Source organism: Syngnathus leptorhynchus, unplaced genomic scaffold (genome assembly GCF_054491065.1).
Source record: "Syngnathus leptorhynchus isolate UIUO unplaced genomic scaffold, UIUO_Slep HiC_scaffold_43, whole genome shotgun sequence".
In the NCBI taxonomy this organism is placed as follows: domain Eukaryota; kingdom Metazoa; phylum Chordata; class Actinopteri; order Syngnathiformes; family Syngnathidae; genus Syngnathus; species Syngnathus leptorhynchus.
Genome location: NW_028232010.1, coordinates 304331 through 323738, shown reverse-complemented (window position 1 = coordinate 323738; position 19408 = coordinate 304331).

Here is a 19408-nt window from a genome sequence, read left to right as displayed (position 1 = left end):
ATGGCTTCAGAGCTCCATAGCACCATAGCTCCATACCTCCAGAGCTCCAGGGCTCCAAAGCTCCATACCTCCAGAGCTCCATACCTCCAGAGCTCCATACCTCCAGAGCTCCATAGCTCCATAGCACCAGAGCTCCATAGCTCCATAGCACCAGAGCTCCATAGCACCAGAGCTCCATAGCACCAGAGCTCCATAGCTCCATAGCACCAGAGCTCCATAGCTCCATAGCACCAGAGCTCCATAGCTCCATAGCACCAGAGCTCCATACTTCCAGAGCTCCATAGCTCCATAGCTCCATAGCACCAGAGCTCCATAGCTCCATAGCACCAGAGCTCCATAGCTCCATAGCACCAGAGCTCCATACTTCCATAGCTCCATAGCTCCATACCTCCAGAGCTCCATAGCTCCATAGCTATGGAGCCCTGGAGCTCTGGAGGTATGGAGCTATGGTGCTATGGAGCTCTGAAGCCATGGAGCTCTGGTGCTATGGAGCTCTGGAGCTCTGGAGGTATGGAGCTCTGGAGGTATGGAGCTATGGAGCCCTGGAGCTCTGGAGGTATGGAGCTATGGAGCTCTGAAGCCATGGAGCTCTGGTGCTATGGAGCTCTGGAGCTCTGGAGGTATGGAGCTCTGGAGGTATGGAGCTCTGGAGGTATGGAGCTATGGAGCCCTGGAGCTCTGGAGGTATGGAGCTATGGTGCTATGGAGCTCTGAAGCCATGGAGCTCTGGTGCTATGGAGCTCTGGAGGTATGGAGCTCTGGAGGTATGGAGCTCTGGAGGTATGGAGCTATGGAGCCCTGGAGCTCTGGAGGTATGGAGCTATGGTGCTATGGAGCTCTGAAGCCATGGAGCTCTGGTGCTATGGAGCTCTGGAGGTATGGAGCTCTGGAGGTATGGAGCTCTGGAGGTATGGAGCTATGGAGCCCTGGAGCTCTGGAGGTATGGAGCTATGGTGCTATGGAGCTCTGAAGCCATGGAGCTCTGGTGCTATGGAGCTATGGAGCTCTGGTGCTATGGAGCTATGGAGGTATGGAGCCACCAGCCAGCACCCTCCGTGGCTGGATCAATGGAAGTGTTTTAGGTACCAGGCAGCCAAAGGGCCGAGGCCTCACGCTCGACCACGCCGGCGCAGAGTTCCAGCCGCTCGGATAAGCTCTGTCACTCACCCGCCGCGCAGCCACCGGTAACGGGGAAATGTCGCCGCCTGGCGGACACGCCGTTGTAAATGAATGGGCTTTCGCACTTAGTGCAATTTTCGCCAACTCTCTGACTTAGAGCTATGGAAGTATGGAGCTATGGAGCCACCAGCCACCCAGGCTGGAGCTATGGAGCTCTGGAGGTATGGAGCTCAGGTGCTATGGAAGTATGGAGCTATGGAGCTATGGAAGTATGGAGCTATGGAGCTATGGAGCTCTGAAAGTATGGAGCTATGGAGCTCTGGAGGTATGGAGCTATGGAGCCCTGGAGCCCTGGAGCTATGGAGCTCTGGTGCTATGGAGGTATGGAGCTCTGGAGGTATGGAGCTCTGGAGGTATGGAGCTATGGAGCTATGGAGCCCTGGAGCTATGGAGCTATGGAGCCCTGGAGCTATGGAGCTATGGAGCCCTGGAGCTATGGAGCTATGGAGCTCTGGTGCTATGGAGCTATGGAGCTCTGGTGCTATGGAGCTATGGAGCTCTGGTGCTATGGAGCTATGGAGCTCTGGTGCTATGGAGCTATGGAGCTCTGGAAGTATGGAGCTATGGAGCTCTGGAGGTATGGAGCTATGGAGCCCTGGAGCTATGGAGCCCTGGAGCTATGGAAGTATGGAGCTCTGGTGCTATGGAGCTATGGAGCTCTGGTGCTATGGAGCTATGGAGCTCTGGAGCTATGGAGCTCTGGAGGTATGGAGCTATGGAGCTATGGAGCTCTGGAGGTATGGAGCTATGGAGCTATGGAAGTATGGAGCTCTGGTGCTATGGAGCTATGGAGCTCTGGTGCTATGGAGCTATGGAGCTCTGGTGCTATGGAGCTATGGAGCTATGGAGCTCTGGAAGTATGGAGCTCTGGTGCTATGGAGCTATGGAGCTCTGGTGCTATGGAGCTATGGAGCTCTGGTGCTATGGAGCTATGGAGCTCTGGTGCTATGGAGCTCTGGTGCTATGGAGCTCTGGTGCTATGGAGCTATGGAGCTCTGGTGCTATGGAGCTATGGAGCTCTGGAGGTATGGAGCTCTGGAGGTATGGAGCTCTGGAGGTATGGAGCTTTGGAGCCCTGGAGCTCTGGAGGTATGGAGCTATGGTGCTATGGAGCTCTGAAGCCATGGAGCTCTGGTGCTATGGAGCTCTGGAGCTCTGGAGGTATGGAGCTCTGGAGGTATGGAGCTATGGAGCCCTGGAGCTCTGGAGGTATGGAGCTATGGTGCTATGGAGCTCTGAAGCCATGGAGCTCTGGTGCTATGGAGCTCTGGAGCTCTGGAGGTATGGAGCTCTGGAGGTATGGAGCTATGGAGCCCTGGAGCTCTGGAGGTATGGAGCTATGGTGCTATGGAGCTCTGAAGCCATGGAGCTCTGGTGCTATGGAGCTCTGGAGCTCTGGAGGTATGGAGCTCTGGAGGTATGGAGCTCTGGAGGTATGGAGCTATGGAGCCCTGGAGCTCTGGAGCTCTGGAGGTATGGAGCTATGGTGCTATGGAGCTCTGAAGCCATGGAGCTCTGGTGCTATGGAGCTCTGGAGGTATGGAGCTCTGGAGGTATGGAGCTCTGGAGGTATGGAGCTATGGAGCCCTGGAGCTCTGGAGGTATGGAGCTATGGTGCTATGGAGCTCTGAAGCCATGGAGCTCTGGTGCTATGGAGCTCTGGAGGTATGGAGCTCTGGAGGTATGGAGCTCTGGAGGTATGGAGCTATGGAGCCCTGGAGCTCTGGAGGTATGGAGCTATGGTGCTATGGAGCTCTGAAGCCATGGAGCTCTGGTGCTATGGAGCTCTGGAGGTATGGAGCTCTGGAGGTATGGAGCTCTGGAGGTATGGAGCTATGGAGCCCTGGAGCTCTGGAGGTATGGAGCTATGGTGCTATGGAGCTCTGAAGCCATGGAGCTCTGGTGCTATGGAGCTATGGAGCTCTGGTGCTATGGAGCTATGGAGGTATGGAGCCACCAGCCAGCACCCTCCGTGGCTGGATCAATGGAAGTGTTTTAGGTACCAGGCAGCCAAAGGGCCGAGGCCTCACGCTCGACCACGCCGGCGCAGAGTTCCAGCCGCTCGGATAAGCTCTGTCACTCACCCGCCGCGCAGCCACCGGTAACGGGGAAATGTCGCCGCCTTGTGGACACGCCGTTGTAAATGAATGGGCTTTCGCACTTAGTGCAATTTTCGCCAACTCTCTGACTTAGAGCTATGGAAGTATGGAGCTATGGAGCCACCAGCCACCCAGGCTGGAGCTCTGGAGCTCTGGAGGTATGGAGCTCTGGTGCTATGGAAGTATGGAGCTCTGGTGCTATGGAAGTATGGAGCTATGGAGGTATGGAAGTATGGAGCTATGGAAGTATGGAGCTATGGAGCTCTGGAAGTATGGAGCTATGGAGCTCTGGAGGTATGGAGCCCTGGAGCTATGGAGCCCTGGAGCTATGGAAGTATGGAGCTCTGGTGCTATGGAGCTATGGAGCTCTGGTGCTATGGAGCTATGGAGCTATGGAGCTCTGGAGCTATGGAGCTCTGGAGGTATGGAGCTATGGAGCTATGGAGCTCTGGAGGTATGGAGCTATGGAGCTATGGAAGTATGGAGCTCTGGTGCTATGGAGCTATGGAGCTCTGGTGCTATGGAGCTATGGAGCTCTGGTGCTATGGAGCTATGGAGCTATGGAGCTCTGGAAGTATGGAGCTCTGGTGCTATGGAGCTATGGAGCTCTGGTGCTATGGAACTATGGAGCTCTGGTGCTATGGAGCTCTGGTGCTATGGAGCTCTGGTGCTATGGAGCTATGGAGCTCTGGTGCTATGGAGCTCTGGAGGTATGGAGCTCTGGAGGTATGGAGCTCTGGAGGTATGGAGCTATGGAGCCCTGGAGCTCTGGAGGTATGGAGCTATGGTGCTATGGAGCTCTGAAGCCATGGAGCTCTGGTGCTATGGAGCTATGGAGCTCTGGTGCTATGGAGCTATGGTGCTATGGAGCTCTGGAGCTCTGGAGGTATGGAGCTCTGGAGGTATGGAGCTATGGAGCCCTGGAGCTCTGGAGGTATGGAGCTATGGTGCTATGGAGCTCTGAAGCCATGGAGCTCTGGTGCTATGGAGCTCTGGAGGTATGGAGCTCTGGAGGTATGGAGCTCTGGAGGTATGGAGCTATGGAGCCCTGGAGCTCTGGAGGTATGGAGCTATGGTGCTATGGAGCTCTGAAGCCATGGAGCTCTGGTGCTATGGAGCTCTGGAGGTATGGAGCTCTGGAGGTATGGAGCTCTGGAGGTATGGAGCTATGGAGCCCTGGAGCTCTGGAGGTATGGAGCTATGGTGCTATGGAGCTCTGAAGCCATGGAGCTCTGGTGCTATGGAGCTATGGAGCTCTGGTGCTATGGAGCTATGGAGGTATGGAGCCACCAGCCAGCACCCTCCGTGGCTGGATCAATGGAAGTGTTTTAGGTACCAGGCAGCCAAAGGGCCGAGGCCTCACGCTCGACCACGCCGGCGCAGAGTTCCAGCCGCTCGGATAAGCTCTGTCACTCACCCGCCGCGCAGCCACCGGTAACGGGGAAATGTCGCCGCCTTGTGGACACGCCGTTGTAAATGAATGGGCTTTCGCACTTAGTGCAATTTTCGCCAACTCTCTGACTGGAGCTATGGAAGTATGGAGCTATGGAGCCACCAGCCACCCAGGCTGGAGCTATGGAGCTCTGGAGGTATGGAGCTCTGGTGCTATGGAAGTATGGAGCTATGGAGCTATGGAAGTATGGAGCTATGGAGCTATGGAGCTCTGGAAGTATGGAGCTATGGAGCTCTGGAGGTATGGAGCTATGGAGCCCTGGAGCCCTGGAGCTATGGAGCCCTGGAGCTATGGAGCTATGGAGCCCTGGAGCTATGGAGCTATGGAGCCCTGGAGCTATGGAGCTATGGAGCTCTGGTGCTATGGAGCTATGGAGCTCTGGTGCTATGGAGCTATGGAGCTCTGGTGCTATGGAGCTATGGAGCTCTGGTGCTATGGAGCTATGGAGCTCTGGTGCTATGGAGCTATGGAGCTCTGGTGCTATGGAGCTATGGAGCTCTGGTGCTATGGAGCTATGGAGCTCTGGAAGTATGGAGCTATGGAGCTCTGGAGGTATGGAGCTATGGAGCCCTGGAGCTATGGAGCCCTGGAGCTATGGAAGTATGGAGCTCTGGTGCTATGGAGCTATGGAGCTCTGGTGCTATGGAGCTATGGAGCTCTGGAGCTATGGAGCTCTGGAGGTATGGAGCTATGGAGCTCTGGAGGTATGGAGCTATGGAGCTATGGAAGTATGGAGCTCTGGTGCTATGGAGCTATGGAGCTCTGGTGCTATGGAGCTATGGAGCTCTGGTGCTATGGAGCTATGGAGCTATGGAGCTCTGGAAGTATGGAGCTCTGGTGCTATGGAGCTATGGAGCTCTGGTGCTATGGAGCTATGGAGCTCTGGTGCTATGGAGCTATGGAGCTCTGGTGCTATGGAGCTCTGGTGCTATGGAGCTCTGGTGCTATGGAGCTATGGAGCTCTGGTGCTATGGAGCTATGGAGCTCTGGAGGTATGGAGCTCTGGAGGTATGGAGCTCTGGAGGTATGGAGCTTTGGAGCCCTGGAGCTCTGGAGGTATGGAGCTATGGTGCTATGGAGCTCTGAAGCCATGGAGCTCTGGTGCTATGGAGCTCTGGAGCTCTGGAGGTATGGAGCTCTGGAGGTATGGAGCTATGGAGCCCTGGAGCTCTGGAGGTATGGAGCTATGGTGCTATGGAGCTCTGAAGCCATGGAGCTCTGGTGCTATGGAGCTCTGGAGCTCTGGAGGTATGGAGCTCTGGAGGTATGGAGCTATGGAGCCCTGGAGCTCTGGAGGTATGGAGCTATGGTGCTATGGAGCTCTGAAGCCATGGAGCTCTGGTGCTATGGAGCTCTGGAGCTCTGGAGGTATGGAGCTCTGGAGGTATGGAGCTCTGGAGGTATGGAGCTATGGAGCCCTGGAGCTCTGGAGGTATGGAGCTATGGTGCTATGGAGCTCTGAAGCCATGGAGCTCTGGTGCTATGGAGCTCTGGAGGTATGGAGCTCTGGAGGTATGGAGCTCTGGAGGTATGGAGCTATGGAGCCCTGGAGCTCTGGAGGTATGGAGCTATGGTGCTATGGAGCTCTGAAGCCATGGAGCTCTGGTGCTATGGAGCTATGGAGCTCTGGTGCTATGGAGCTATGGAGGTATGGAGCCACCAGCCAGCACCCTCCGTGGCTGGATCAATGGAAGTGTTTTAGGTACCAGGCAGCCAAAGGGCCGAGGCCTCACGCTCGACCACGCCGGCGCAGAGTTCCAGCCGCTCGGATAAGCTCTGTCACTCACCCGCCGCGCAGCCACCGGTAACGGGGAAATGTCGCCGCCTTGTGGACACGCCGTTGTAAATGAATGGGCTTTCGCACTTAGTGCAATTTTCGCCAACTCTCTGACTTAGAGCTATGGAAGTATGGAGCTATGGAGCCACCAGCCACCCAGGCTGGAGCTCTGGAGCTCTGGAGGTATGGAGCTCTGGTGCTATGGAAGTATGGAGCTCTGGTGCTATGGAAGTATGGAGCTATGGAGGTATGGAAGTATGGAGCTATGGAAGTATGGAGCTATGGAGCTCTGGAAGTATGGAGCTATGGAGCTCTGGAGGTATGGAGCCCTGGAGCTATGGAAGTATGGAGCTCTGGTGCTATGGAGCTATGGAGCTCTGGTGCTATGGAGCTATGGAGCTATGGAGCTCTGGAGCTATGGAGCTCTGGAGGTATGCAGCTATGGAGCTATGGAGCTCTGGAGGTATGGAGCTATGGAGCTATGGAAGTATGGAGCTCTGGTGCTATGGAGCTATGGAGCTCTGGTGCTATGGAGCTATGGAGCTCTGGTGCTATGGAGCTATGGAGCTATGGAGCTCTGGAAGTATGGAGCTCTGGTGCTATGGAGCTATGGAGCTCTGGTGCTATGGAGCTATGGAGCTCTGGTGCTATGGAGCTATGGAGCTCTGGTGCTATGGAGCTCTGGTGCTATGGAGCTCTGGTGCTATGGAGCTATGGAGCTCTGGTGCTATGGAGCTATGGAGCTCTGGAGGTATGGAGCTCTGGAGGTATGGAGCTCTGGAGGTATGGAGCTATGGAGCCCTGGAGCTCTGGAGGTATGGAGCTATGGTGCTATGGAGCTCTGAAGCCATGGAGCTCTGGTGCTATGGAGCTCTGGAGCTCTGGAGGTATGGAGCTCTGGAGGTATGGAGCTATGGAGCCCTGGAGCTCTGGAGGTATGGAGCTATGGAGCTCTGAAGCCATGGAGCTCTGGTGCTATGGAGCTCTGGAGCTCTGGAGGTATGGAGCTCTGGAGGTATGGAGCTATGGAGCCCTGGAGCTCTGGAGGTATGGAGCTATGGTGCTATGGAGCTCTGAAGCCATGGAGCTCTGGTGCTATGGAGCTCTGGAGGTATGGAGCTCTGGAGGTATGGAGCTATGGAGCCCTGGAGCTCTGGAGGTATGGAGCTATGGTGCTATGGAGCTCTGAAGCCATGGAGCTCTGGTGCTATGGAGCTATGGAGCTCTGGTGCTATGGAGCTATGGAGGTATGGAGCCACCAGCCAGCACCCTCCGTGGCTGGATCAATGGAAGTGTTTTAGGTACCAGGCAGCCAAAGGGCCGAGGCCTCACGCTCGACCACGCCGGCGCAGAGTTCCAGCCGCTCGGATAAGCTCTGTCACTCACCCGCCGCGCAGCCACCGGTAACGGGGAAATGTCGCCGCCTTGTGGACACGCCGTTGTAAATGAATGGGCTTTCGCACTTAGTGCAATTTTCGCCAACTCTCTGACTTAGAGCTATGGAAGTATGGAGCTATGGAGCCACCAGCCACCCAGGCTGGAGCTCTGGAGCTCTGGAGGTATGGAGCTCTGGTGCTATGGAAGTATGGAGCTCTGGTGCTATGGAAGTATGGAGCTATGGAGGTATGGAAGTATGGAGCTATGGAAGTATGGAGCTATGGAGCTCTGGAAGTATGGAGCTATGGAGCTCTGGAGGTATGGAGCCCTGGAGCTATGGAAGTATGGAGCTCTGGTGCTATGGAGCTATGGAGCTCTGGTGCTATGGAGCTATGGAGCTATGGAGCTCTGGAGCTATGGAGCTCTGGAGGTATGCAGCTATGGAGCTATGGAGCTCTGGAGGTATGGAGCTATGGAGCTATGGAAGTATGGAGCTCTGGTGCTATGGAGCTATGGAGCTCTGGTGCTATGGAGCTATGGAGCTCTGGTGCTATGGAGCTATGGAGCTATGGAGCTCTGGAAGTATGGAGCTCTGGTGCTATGGAGCTATGGAGCTCTGGTGCTATGGAGCTATGGAGCTCTGGTGCTATGGAGCTATGGAGCTCTGGTGCTATGGAGCTCTGGTGCTATGGAGCTCTGGTGCTATGGAGCTATGGAGCTCTGGTGCTATGGAGCTATGGAGCTCTGGAGGTATGGAGCTCTGGAGGTATGGAGCTCTGGAGGTATGGAGCTATGGAGCCCTGGAGCTCTGGAGGTATGGAGCTATGGTGCTATGGAGCTCTGAAGCCATGGAGCTCTGGTGCTATGGAGCTCTGGAGCTCTGGAGGTATGGAGCTCTGGAGGTATGGAGCTATGGAGCCCTGGAGCTCTGGAGGTATGGAGCTATGGAGCTCTGAAGCCATGGAGCTCTGGTGCTATGGAGCTCTGGAGCTCTGGAGGTATGGAGCTCTGGAGGTATGGAGCTCTGGAGGTATGGAGCTATGGAGCCCTGGAGCTCTGGAGGTATGGAGCTATGGTGCTATGGAGCTCTGAAGCCATGGAGCTCTGGTGCTATGGAGCTCTGGAGGTATGGAGCTCTGGAGGTATGGAGCTCTGGAGGTATGGAGCTATGGAGCCCTGGAGCTCTGGAGGTATGGAGCTATGGTGCTATGGAGCTCTGAAGCCATGGAGCTCTGGTGCTATGGAGCTCTGGAGGTATGGAGCTCTGGAGGTATGGAGCTCTGGAGGTATGGAGCTATGGAGCCCTGGAGCTCTGGAGGTATGGAGCTATGGTGCTATGGAGCTCTGAAGCCATGGAGCTCTGGTGCTATGGAGCTATGGAGCTCTGGTGCTATGGAGCTATGGAGGTATGGAGCCACCAGCCAGCACCCTCCGTGGCTGGATCAATGGAAGTGTTTTAGGTACCAGGCAGCCAAAGGGCCGAGGCCTCACGCTCGACCACGCCGGCGCAGAGTTCCAGCCGCTCGGATAAGCTCTGTCACTCACCCGCCGCGCAGCCACCGGTAACGGGGAAATGTCGCCGCCTGGCGGACACGCCGTTGTAAATGAATGGGCTTTCGCACTTAGTGCAATTTTCGCCAACTCTCTGACTTAGAGCTATGGAAGTATGGAGCTATGGAGCCACCAGCCACCCAGGCTGGAGCTATGGAGCTCTGGAGGTATGGAGCTCAGGTGCTATGGAAGTATGGAGCTATGGAGCTATGGAAGTATGGAGCTATGGAGCTATGGAGCTCTGAAAGTATGGAGCTATGGAGCTCTGGAGGTATGGAGCTATGGAGCCCTGGAGCCCTGGAGCTATGGAGCTCTGGTGCTATGGAGGTATGGAGCTCTGGAGGTATGGAGCTCTGGAGGTATGGAGCTATGGAGCTATGGAGCCCTGGAGCTATGGAGCTATGGAGCCCTGGAGCTATGGAGCTATGGAGCCCTGGAGCTATGGAGCTATGGAGCTCTGGTGCTATGGAGCTATGGAGCTCTGGTGCTATGGAGCTATGGAGCTCTGGTGCTATGGAGCTATGGAGCTCTGGTGCTATGGAGCTATGGAGCTCTGGAAGTATGGAGCTATGGAGCTCTGGAGGTATGGAGCTATGGAGCCCTGGAGCTATGGAGCCCTGGAGCTATGGAAGTATGGAGCTCTGGTGCTATGGAGCTATGGAGCTCTGGTGCTATGGAGCTATGGAGCTCTGGAGCTATGGAGCTCTGGAGGTATGGAGCTATGGAGCTATGGAGCTCTGGAGGTATGGAGCTATGGAGCTATGGAAGTATGGAGCTCTGGTGCTATGGAGCTATGGAGCTCTGGTGCTATGGAGCTATGGAGCTCTGGTGCTATGGAGCTATGGAGCTATGGAGCTCTGGAAGTATGGAGCTCTGGTGCTATGGAGCTATGGAGCTCTGGTGCTATGGAGCTATGGAGCTCTGGTGCTATGGAGCTATGGAGCTCTGGTGCTATGGAGCTCTGGTGCTATGGAGCTCTGGTGCTATGGAGCTATGGAGCTCTGGTGCTATGGAGCTATGGAGCTCTGGAGGTATGGAGCTCTGGAGGTATGGAGCTCTGGAGGTATGGAGCTTTGGAGCCCTGGAGCTCTGGAGGTATGGAGCTATGGTGCTATGGAGCTCTGAAGCCATGGAGCTCTGGTGCTATGGAGCTCTGGAGCTCTGGAGGTATGGAGCTCTGGAGGTATGGAGCTATGGAGCCCTGGAGCTCTGGAGGTATGGAGCTATGGTGCTATGGAGCTCTGAAGCCATGGAGCTCTGGTGCTATGGAGCTCTGGAGCTCTGGAGGTATGGAGCTCTGGAGGTATGGAGCTATGGAGCCCTGGAGCTCTGGAGGTATGGAGCTATGGTGCTATGGAGCTCTGAAGCCATGGAGCTCTGGTGCTATGGAGCTCTGGAGCTCTGGAGGTATGGAGCTCTGGAGGTATGGAGCTCTGGAGGTATGGAGCTATGGAGCCCTGGAGCTCTGGAGGTATGGAGCTATGGTGCTATGGAGCTCTGAAGCCATGGAGCTCTGGTGCTATGGAGCTCTGGAGGTATGGAGCTCTGGAGGTATGGAGCTCTGGAGGTATGGAGCCCTGGAGCTCTGGAGGTATGGAGCTATGGTGCTATGGAGCTCTGAAGCCATGGAGCTCTGGTGCTATGGAGCTATGGAGCTCTGGTGCTATGGAGCTATGGAGGTATGGAGCCACCAGCCAGCACCCTCCGTGGCTGGATCAATGGAAGTGTTTTAGGTACCAGGCAGCCAAAGGGCCGAGGCCTCACGCTCGACCACGCCGGCGCAGAGTTCCAGCCGCTCGGATAAGCTCTGTCACTCACCCGCCGCGCAGCCACCGGTAACGGGGAAATGTCGCCGCCTTGTGGACACGCCGTTGTAAATGAATGGGCTTTCGCACTTAGTGCAATTTTCGCCAACTCTCTGACTTAGAGCTATGGAAGTATGGAGCTATGGAGCCACCAGCCACCCAGGCTGGAGCTCTGGAGCTCTGGAGGTATGGAGCTCTGGTGCTATGGAAGTATGGAGCTCTGGTGCTATGGAAGTATGGAGCTATGGAGGTATGGAAGTATGGAGCTATGGAAGTATGGAGCTATGGAGCTCTGGAAGTATGGAGCTATGGAGCTCTGGAGGTATGGAGCCCTGGAGCTATGGAGCCCTGGAGCTATGGAAGTATGGAGCTCTGGTGCTATGGAGCTATGGAGCTCTGGTGCTATGGAGCTATGGAGCTATGGAGCTCTGGAGCTATGGAGCTCTGGAGGTATGGAGCTATGGAGCTATGGAGCTCTGGAGGTATGGAGCTATGGAGCTATGGAAGTATGGAGCTCTGGTGCTATGGAGCTATGGAGCTCTGGTGCTATGGAGCTATGGAGCTCTGGTGCTATGGAGCTATGGAGCTATGGAGCTCTGGAAGTATGGAGCTCTGGTGCTATGGAGCTATGGAGCTCTGGTGCTATGGAGCTATGGAGCTCTGGTGCTATGGAGCTCTGGTGCTATGGAGCTCTGGTGCTATGGAGCTATGGAGCTCTGGTGCTATGGAGCTCTGGAGGTATGGAGCTCTGGAGGTATGGAGCTCTGGAGGTATGGAGCTATGGAGCCCTGGAGCTCTGGAGGTATGGAGCTATGGTGCTATGGAGCTCTGAAGCCATGGAGCTCTGGTGCTATGGAGCTATGGAGCTCTGGTGCTATGGAGCTATGGAGCTATGGAGCTCTGGAAGTATGGAGCTCTGGTGCTATGGAGCTATGGAGCTCTGGTGCTATGGAGCTATGGAGCTCTGGTGCTATGGAGCTATGGAGCTCTGGTGCTATGGAGCTCTGGTGCTATGGAGCTCTGGTGCTATGGAGCTATGGAGCTCTGGTGCTATGGAGCTATGGAGCTCTGGAGGTATGGAGCTCTGGAGGTATGGAGCTCTGGAGGTATGGAGCTATGGAGCCCTGGAGCTCTGGAGGTATGGAGCTATGGTGCTATGGAGCTCTGAAGCCATGGAGCTCTGGTGCTATGGAGCTCTGGAGCTCTGGAGGTATGGAGCTCTGGAGGTATGGAGCTATGGAGCCCTGGAGCTCTGGAGGTATGGAGCTATGGTGCTATGGAGCTCTGAAGCCATGGAGCTCTGGTGCTATGGAGCTCTGGAGCTCTGGAGGTATGGAGCTCTGGAGGTATGGAGCTCTGGAGGTATGGAGGTATGGAGCCCTGGAGCTCTGGAGGTATGGAGCTATGGTGCTATGGAGCTCTGAAGCCATGGAGCTCTGGTGCTATGGAGCTCTGGAGGTATGGAGCTCTGGAGGTATGGAGCTCTGGAGGTATGGAGCTATGGAGCCCTGGAGCTCTGGAGGTATGGAGCTATGGTGCTATGGAGCTCTGAAGCCATGGAGCTCTGGTGCTATGGAGCTCTGGAGGTATGGAGCTCTGGAGGTATGGAGCTCTGGAGGTATGGAGCTATGGAGCCCTGGAGCTCTGGAGGTATGGAGCTATGGTGCTATGGAGCTCTGAAGCCATGGAGCTCTGGTGCTATGGAGCTATGGAGCTCTGGTGCTATGGAGCTATGGAGGTATGGAGCCACCAGCCAGCACCCTCCGTGGCTGGATCAATGGAAGTGTTTTAGGTACCAGGCAGCCAAAGGGCCGAGGCCTCACGCTCGACCACGCCGGCGCAGAGTTCCAGCCGCTCGGATAAGCTCTGTCACTCACCCGCCGCGCAGCCACCGGTAACGGGGAAATGTCGCCGCCTGGCGGACACGCCGTTGTAAATGAATGGGCTTTCGCACTTAGTGCAATTTTCGCCAACTCTCTGACTTAGAGCTATGGAAGTATGGAGCTATGGAGCCACCAGCCACCCAGGCTGGAGCTATGGAGCTCTGGAGGTATGGAGCTCATGTGCTATGGAAGTATGGAGCTATGGAGCTATGGAGCTCTGGTGCTATGGAGCTATGGAGCTATGGAGCTCTGGAAGTATGGAGCTCTGGTGCTATGGAGCTATGGAGCTCTGGTGCTATGGAGCTATGGAGCTCTGGTGCTATTGAGCTATGGAGCTCTGGTGCTATGGAGCTCTGGTGCTATGGAGCTCTGGTGCTATGGAGCTATGGAGCTCTGGTGCTATGGAGCTATGGAGCTCTGGAGGTATGGAGCTCTGGAGGTATGGAGCTCTGGAGGTATGGAGCTATGGAGCCCTGGAGCTCTGGAGGTATGGAGCTATGGTGCTATGGAGCTCTGAAGCCATGGAGCTCTGGTGCTATGGAGCTCTGGAGCTCTGGAGGTATGGAGCTCTGGAGGTATGGAGCCCTGGAGCTCTGGAGGTATGGAGCTATGGTGCTATGGAGCTCTGAAGCCATGGAGCTCTGGTGCTATGGAGCTCTGGAGCTCTGGAGGTATGGAGCTCTTGAGGTATGGAGCTCTGGAGGTATGGAGCTATGGAGCCCTGGAGCTCTGGAGGTATGGAGCTATGGTGCTATGGAGCTCTGAAGCCATGGAGCTCTGGTGCTATGGAGCTCTGGAGGTATGGAGCTCTGGAGGTATGGAGCTCTGGAGGTATGGAGCTATGGAGCCCTGGAGCTCTGGAGGTATGGAGCTATGGTGCTATGGAGCTCTGAAGCCATGGAGCTCTGGTGCTATGGAGCTCTGGAGGTATGGAGCTCTGGAGGTATGGAGCTCTGGAGGTATGGAGCTATGGAGCCCTGGAGCTCTGGAGGTATGGAGCTATGGTGCTATGGAGCTCTGAAGCCATGGAGCTCTGGTGCTATGGAGCTATGGAGCTCTGGTGCTATGGAGCTATGGAGGTATGGAGCCACCAGCCAGCACCCTCCGTGGCTGGATCAATGGAAGTGTTTTAGGTACCGAGGCCTCACGCTCGACCACGCCGGCGCAGAGTTCCAGCCGCTCGGATAAGCTCTGTCACTCACCCGCCGCGCAGCCACCGGTAACGGGGAAATGTCGCCGCCTTGTGGACACGCCGTTGTAAATGAATGGGCTTTCGCACTTAGTGCAATTTTCGCCAACTCTCTGACTTAGAGCTATGGAAGTATGGAGCTATGGAGCCACCAGCCACCCAGGCTGGAGCTCTGGAGCTCTGGAGGTATGGAGCTCTGGTGCTATGGAAGTATGGAGCTCTGGTGCTATGGAAGTATGGAGCTATGGAGGTATGGAAGTATGGAGCTATGGAAGTATGGAGCTATGGAGCTCTGGAAGTATGGAGCTATGGAGCTCTGGAGGTATGGAGCCCTGGAGCTATGGAGCCCTGGAGCTATGGAAGTATGGAGCTCTGGTGCTATGGAGCTATGGAGCTCTGGTGCTATGGAGCTATGGAGCTATGGAGCTCTGGAGCTATGGAGCTCTGGAGGTATGGAGCTATGGAGCTATGGAGCTCTGGAGGTATGGAGCTATGGAGCTATGGAAGTATGGAGCTCTGGTGCTATGGAGCTATGGAGCTCTGGTGCTTTGGAGCTATGGAGCTCTGGTGCTATGGAGCTATGGAGCTATGGAGCTCTGGAAGTATGGAGCTCTGGTGCTATGGAGCTATGGAGCTCTGGTGCTATGGAGCTATGGAGCTCTGGTGCTATGGAGCTCTGGTGCTATGGAGCTCTGGTGCTATGGAGCTATGGAGCTCTGGTGCTATGGAGCTCTGGAGGTATGGAGCTCTGGAGGTATGGAGCTCTGGAGGTATGGAGCTATGGAGCCCTGGAGCTCTGGAGGTATGGAGCTATGGTGCTATGGAGCTCTGAAGCCATGGAGCTCTGGTGCTATGGAGCTATGGAGCTCTGGTGCTATGGAGCTATGGAGCTATGGAGCTCTGGAAGTATGGAGCTCTGGTGCTATGGAGCTATGGAGCTCTGGTGCTATGGAGCTATGGAGCTCTGGTGCTATGGAGCTATGGAGCTCTGGTGCTATGGAGCTCTGGTGCTATGGAGCTCTGGTGCTATGGAGCTATGGAGCTCTGGTGCTATGGAGCTATGGAGCTCTGGAGGTATGGAGCTCCGGAGGTATGGAGCTCTGGAGGTATGGAGCTATGGAGCCCTGGAGCTCTGGAGGTATGGAGCTATGGTGCTATGGAGCTCTGAAGCCATGGAGCTCTGGTGCTATGGAGCTCTGGAGCTCTGGAGGTATGGAGCTCTGGAGGTATGGAGCTATGGAGCCCTGGAGCTCTGGAGGTATGGAGCTATGGTGCTATGGAGCTCTGAAGCCATGGAGCTCTGGTGCTATGGAGCTCTGGAGCTCTGGAGGTATGGAGCTCTGGAGGTATGGAGCTCTGGAGGTATGGAGCTATGGAGCCCTGGAGCTCTGGAGGTATGGAGCTATGGTGCTATGGAGCTCTGAAGCCATGGAGCTCTGGTGCTATGGAGCTCTGGAGGTATGGAGCTCTGGAGGTATGGAGCTCTGGAGGTATGGAGCTATGGAGCCCTGGAGCTCTGGAGGTATGGAGCTATGGTGCTATGGAGCTCTGAAGCCATGGAGCTCTGGTGCTATGGAGCTCTGGAGGTATGGAGCTCTGGAGGTATGGAGCTCTGGAGGTATGGAGCTATGGAGCCCTGGAGCTCTGGAGGTATGGAGCTATGGTGCTATGGAGCTCTGAAGCCATGGAGCTCTGGTGCTATGGAGCTATGGAGCTCTGGTGCTATGGAGCTATGGAGGTATGGAGCCACCAGCCAGCACCCTCCGTGGCTGGATCAATGGAAGTGTTTTAGGTACCAGGCAGCCAAAGGGCCGAGGCCTCACGCTCGACCACGCCGGCGCAGAGTTCCAGCCGCTCGGATAAGCTCTGTCACTCACCCGCCGCGCAGCCACCGGTAACGGGGAAATGTCGCCGCCTTGTGGACACGCCGTTGTAAATGAATGGGCTTTCGCACTTAGTGCAATTTTCGCCAACTCTCTGACTGGAGCTATGGAAGTATGGAGCTATGGAGCCACCAGCCACCCAGGCTGGAGCTATGGAGCTCTGGAGGTATGGAGCTCAGGTGCTATGGAAGTATGGAGCTATGGAGCTATGGAAGTATGGAGCTATGGAGCTATGGAGCTCTGGAAGTATGGAGCTATGGAGCTCTGGAGGTATGGAGCTATGGAGCCCTGGAGCCATGGAGCTATGGAGCTCTGGTGCTATGGAGGTATGGAGCTCTGGAGGTATGGAGCTATGGAGCTATGGAGCCCTGGAGCTATGGAGCTATGGAGCCCTGGAGCTATGGAGCTATGGAGCCCTGGAGCTATGGAGCTATGGAGCTCTGGTGCTATGGAGCTATGGAGCTCTGGTGCTATGGAGCTATGGAGCTCTGGTGCTATGGAGCTATGGAGCTCTGGAAGTATGGAGCTATGGAGCTCTGGAGGTATGGAGCTATGGAGCTCTGGAGGTATGGAGCTATGGAGCCCTGGAGCTATGGAGCCCTGGAGCTATGGAAGTATGGAGCTCTGGTGCTATGGAGCTATGGAGCTCTGGTGCTATGGAGCTATGGAGCTCTGGAGCTATGGAGCTCTGGAGGTATGGAGCTATGGAGCTATGGAGCTCTGGAGGTATGGAGCTATGGAGCTATGGAAGTATGGAGCTCTGGTGCTATGGAGCTATGGAGCTCTGGTGCTATGGAGCTATGGAGCTCTGGTGCTATGGAGCTATGGAGCTCTGGAAGTATGGAGCTCTGGTGCTATGGAGCTATGGAGCTCTGGTGCTATGGAGCTATGGAGCTCTGGTGCTATGGAGCTATGGAGCTCTGGTGCTATGGAGCTCTGGTGCTATGGAGCTCTGGTGCTATGGAGCTATGGAGCTCTGGTGCTATGGAGCTATGGAGCTCTGGAGGTATGGAGCTCTGGAGGTATGGAGCTCTGGAGGTATGGAGCTTTGTAGCCCTGGAGCTCTGGAGGTATGGAGCTATGGTGCTATGGAGCTCTGAAGCCATGGAGCTCTGGTGCTATGGAGCTCTGGAGCTCTGGAGGTATGGAGCTCTGGAGGTATGGAGCTATGGAGCCCTGGAGCTCTGGAGGTATGGAGCTATGGTGCTATGGAGCTCTGAAGCCATGGAGCTCTGGTGCTATGGAGCTCTGGAGCTCTGGAGGTATGGAGCTCTGGAGGTATGGAGCTATGGAGCCCTGGAGCTCTGGAGGTATGGAGCTATGGTGCTATGGAGCTCTGAAGCCATGGAGCTCTGGTGCTATGGAGCTCTGGAGCTCTGGAGGTATGGAGCTCTGGAGGTATGGAGCTCTGGAGGTATGGAGCTATGGAGCCCTGGAGCTCTGGAGGTATGGAGCTATGGTGCTATGGAGCTCTGAAGCCATGGAGCTCTGGTGCTATGGAGCTCTGGAGGTATGGAGCTCTGGAGGTATGGAGCTATGGAGCCCTGGAGCTCTGGAGGTATGGAGCTATGGTGCTATGGAGCTCTGAAGCCATGGAGCTCTGGTGCTATGGAGCTCTGGAGGTATGGAGCTCTGGAGGTATGGAGCTATGGAGCCCTGGAGCTCTGGAGGTATGGAGCTATGGTGCTATGGAGCTCTGAAGCCATGGAGCTCTGGTGCTATGGAGCTTTGGAGGTATGGAGCTCTGGAGGTATGGAGCTCTGGAGGTATGGAGCTATGGAGCCCTGGAGCTCTGGAGGTATGGAGCTATGGTGCTATGGAGCTCTGAAGCCATGGAGCTCTGGTGCTATGGAGCTATGGAGCTCTGGTGCTATGGAGCTATGGAGGTATGGAGCCACCAGCCAGCACCCTCCGTGGCTGGATCAATGGAAGTGTTTTAGGTACCAGGCAGCCAAAGGGCCGAGGCCTCACGCTCGACCACGCCGGCGCAGAGTTCCAGCCGCTCGGATAAGCTCTGTCACTCACCCGCCGCGCAGCCACCGGTAACGGGGAAATGTCGCCGCCTTGTGGACACGCCGTTGTAAATGAATGGGCTTTCGCACTTAGTGCAATTTTCGCCAACTCTCTGACTTAGAGCTATGGAAGTATGGAGCTATGGAGCCACCAGCCACCCAGGCTGGAGCTCTGGAGCTCTGGAGGTATGGAGCTCTGGTGCTATGGAAGTATGGAGCTCTGGTGCTATGGAAGTATGGAGCTATGGAGGTATGGAAGTATGGAGCTATGGAAGTATGGAGCTATGGAGCTCTGGAAGTATGGAGCTATGGAGCTCTGGAGGTATGGAGCCCTGGAGCTATGGAGCCCTGGAGCTATGGAAGTATGGAGCTCTGGTGCTATGGAGCTATGGAGCTCTGGTGCTATGGAGCTATGGAGCTATGGAGCTCTGGAGCTATGGAGCTCTGGAGGTATGGAGCTATGGAGCTATGGAGCTCTGGAGGTATGGAGCTATGGAGCTATGGAAGTATGGAGCTCTGGTGCTATGGAGCTATGGAGCTCTGGTGCTATGGAGCTATGGAGCTCTGGTGCTATGGAGCTATGGAGCTATGGAGCTCTGGAAGTATGGAGCTCTGGTGCTATGGAGCTATGGAGCTCTGGTGCTATGGAGCTATGGAGCTCTGGTGCTATGGAGCTCTGGTGCTATGGAGCTCTGGTGCTATGGAGCTATGGAGCTCTGGTGCTATGGAGCTATGGAGCTCTGGAGGTATGGAGCTCTGGAGGTATGGAGCTCTGGAGGTATGGAGCTATGGAGCCCTGGAGCTCTGGAGGTATGGAGCTAAGGTGCTATGGAGCTCTGAAGCCATGGAGCTCTGGTGCTATGGAGCTCTGGAGCTCTGGAGGTATGGAGCTCTGGAGGTATGGAGCTATGGAGCCCTGGAGCTCTGGAGGTATGGAGCTATGGAGCTCTGAAGCCATGGAGCTCTGGTGCTATGGAGCTCTGGAGCTCTGGAGGTATGGAGCTCTGGAGGTATGGAGCTCTGGAGGTATGGAGCTATGGAGCCCTGGAGCTCTGGAGGTATGGAGCTATGGTGCTATGGAGCTCTGAAGCCATGGAGCTCTGGTGCTATGGAGCTCTGGAGGTATGGAGCTCTGGAGGTATGGAGCTCTGGAGGTATGGAGCTATGGAGCCCTGGAGCTCTGGAGGTATGGAGCTATGG